Source organism: Anneissia japonica, unplaced genomic scaffold, assembly GCF_011630105.1.
Source record: "Anneissia japonica isolate Jap-2015-1 unplaced genomic scaffold, ASM1163010v1 scaffold11402_len470986_cov188, whole genome shotgun sequence".
NCBI classification, from domain to species: domain Eukaryota; kingdom Metazoa; phylum Echinodermata; class Crinoidea; order Comatulida; family Comatulidae; genus Anneissia; species Anneissia japonica.
The window spans coordinates 125,368-128,237 of NW_022754099.1; positions in this window are offsets into that span (position 1 = coordinate 125,368).

The window sequence follows — 2,870 nt, forward strand, 5'->3', positions numbered from 1 at the left end:
ATGATGAATCGAATAAAACAAATTTATATTTGGCCAATTAGCACACTCACCGCCACGAAAAATGGAAATTTCAGAAGAATAAAATGTTGCTTTATTTTTATTTTTTGGGCCTACCATGTTGTTTAATACGACAAATAATAAATTTAAAGTGTTAAAAATGTTGTAGGGCCTATATCGCAGGGAAATATGCAAAGGAGCGGACTGTCTCTTATACACATCTAGGAGCGGAAATCAAGCTTTAATTAGCAAAAATCTAATGATGGTCACCGAATGGGTATTTTATAAACCGAGAGAAAAAATGGAAAACAGATAGGAAAATTCATAACTGTGAGTGAGAGGACACAATCTTATAAATACTTGCACTATATTGGGGTTTACATTTCTTCTAATAACAAAAAAAAAATACAAAAACAAAAAAAAAGAACAAAGTCATTCTAATCTAAAAGAACAAGATTGCACACTGTCGAAAAAAATATATGATCATATGCTAAGGTCTGCTAAGAGAAGCTTATCCGACTTTAAAGGACGTTCCGCCCTTTTTCTGGAGGTTCCCCCCGCCCGCTCGTTCATTTTTTATGTAGTGATGCTAAATCAATATAGAAACGGTGGTCCCTGAAAAAGGTTCCGGGGGCCCTGATTTTCATTACAAATAAGAAAGAGAGGGGGAAAGAAAAAGATAAAAGGAAAAGAAATGGAAATCGTAAGACAGAAAAGGAAAAGAATAAGAAAAAAGACAGACATAAGAAAGAAATGGAATGGAAAGGAAGCATAAGAAAGAAAAGGAGAGACTAAAACAGAAAATGAAACATAGAAAAAAAAAAGAAAACATAAGGAAGGGAAAAAAAGAAGAAAAGGAAGCATAAGAAAGAAGAGGAAAAGATAAGGAAACATATGACAAAAAAGGAAAGTGTAAGGAAGAGAAAGAAAAGAAAATGAAATATCGAAAGACATTGGTATAACTGTGGTTAATAAAGTAATAAAATGATGAGTCTTGTTACATTTTCTTCTTGTGATATGTATCTTGTTTTTTCTCTACTGCTTGTTTGACACTGCCCAGCACCTATTTAGGTGGAGATGTTTGCCCTTTACAAATCTTTATTATTTATTATTATTATTATTATTATTATTATTATTATTATTATTATTATTATTATTATTATTATTATTAACAACACGATATTCAAACTTAAAACAATGATTAATTTAGTATTTTTGCAAGTACACGACTTTTAAAATCAATAAAGAGATTTTTGCTTTTCTCCCCTTTTTAACTTTCACTTTTGTATTAGTAATATTGCGACTACACTATTGTGAGTGGAAATAATATCAGTCTATTGTCAAATAAAGTGAAATCACCTCGACCTGACAAAATAACGTAAAATTATCAGCCATACATACTGACAAATCAAAAAAGCTCCAAAAAATACGAAATGGTTCTTCTTGCAACATTATCGTTCAAGAGCGAGAATAGCCTAGCAAAAGTGTTTCACGCTGACATTAGCTGTTTTTAGGTCATTTTATGTCTTTCCACAGTCGCATCTGGCAAATATTTGTCGGATTTTTGTCACATTCTTTTCTGCATTTGGAAGGCAATTCTTTTCTGATTGCTTTAGTATTTGTTTCAATTGTATTGCTTGAAAAAGGTCACCATCATTTTTCACTTTTCTATTGGTGCTATGCTGACCGCCCACCGCGCGTAGAGGCTGCATTTCGATCTCTTTTTAGTGACTTCGTTTAAACTGCCATTTCGGCTGTTCACCAATCAAATATCTTGTTGTTCATCCCCCCCACCCTCAGTAAACGGAAAGCTGAATATTCATAGATTCTTCTCATATAAAATATATAAATTGCAATTGGATGAAAAAAATCACCATCAAAACACTAATTTCAATGTGAATGAACAATCCTGTCTAGGCATTATGCCCGAAAAAATGCGAAGTTTTGGTATAGCCTTCCGCTACCATTGTCAGAGGTCTAAAGGCCCTGGCCTTAAAAAAAAAAAAAATACCTACTTCGTTGGCTTTAAATTGCCATTTCGGCTGTTCACCAATCAAATATCTTGTTGTTCATTCCCCAGTTAACGGAAAGCTGAATATTCATATTCTTCTTATGTAAAATATATTTATTTATTTAAACAAATAAACAAAAAAACAAATTGGTTCGTGTGGGAAACGAACACACAACCTCCAGCTTTGCTATTCATTATCCACCATCAACTAAACTGCCTTTAAAAAAAAAAAAACTAAACTGCCTTAAAGGAAAAAAAATTGGTTCGTGTGGGAATCGAACACACAACCTCTATGTTTGCTATTCATTATTCACCATCAACTAAACTGCCTTAAAAAAAAAAAAAAAAAAAAGAAAAAAAAGGGTTCGTGCGGGAATTGAACACACAACCACCAAGTTTCCCGTAACATGATTAGTCTATTTTTTTCTAATTTGCATAATGAATTTTTCAAACATTTTTGTCTATTTACAAAAAGTGCGTAAGTTATGGAGATGCAAACAATCAAAAATCGATTATAAATTTAATTCTACATTTTTAGACAAAAAAAATAAACCCTCTTGGCCCATGGCCCATTTTTGACACCATGACCCATGCGTAATATTAACCTAGAGTGTATATATACAAAGAATTTTTTCTAGTAGGATTAGAGTTGACTAACTGGTACTTGGTGTGGTACTTGGTTTATCGCATTTATGGTTTAGGGGTCGCGGTTTATCTCCCTCCGTTTAGTCATGCTGGATCAGGAGTAGTAAACTCTGCGATCGTGGGTTCGATTCCCACACGGGGCAAGTTTTTTTTTAAATTTTTTTTTGTTTATTTTTTTTTTTTTTTGAAAGTAGGTCGTGGGTTCGATTCCCACACG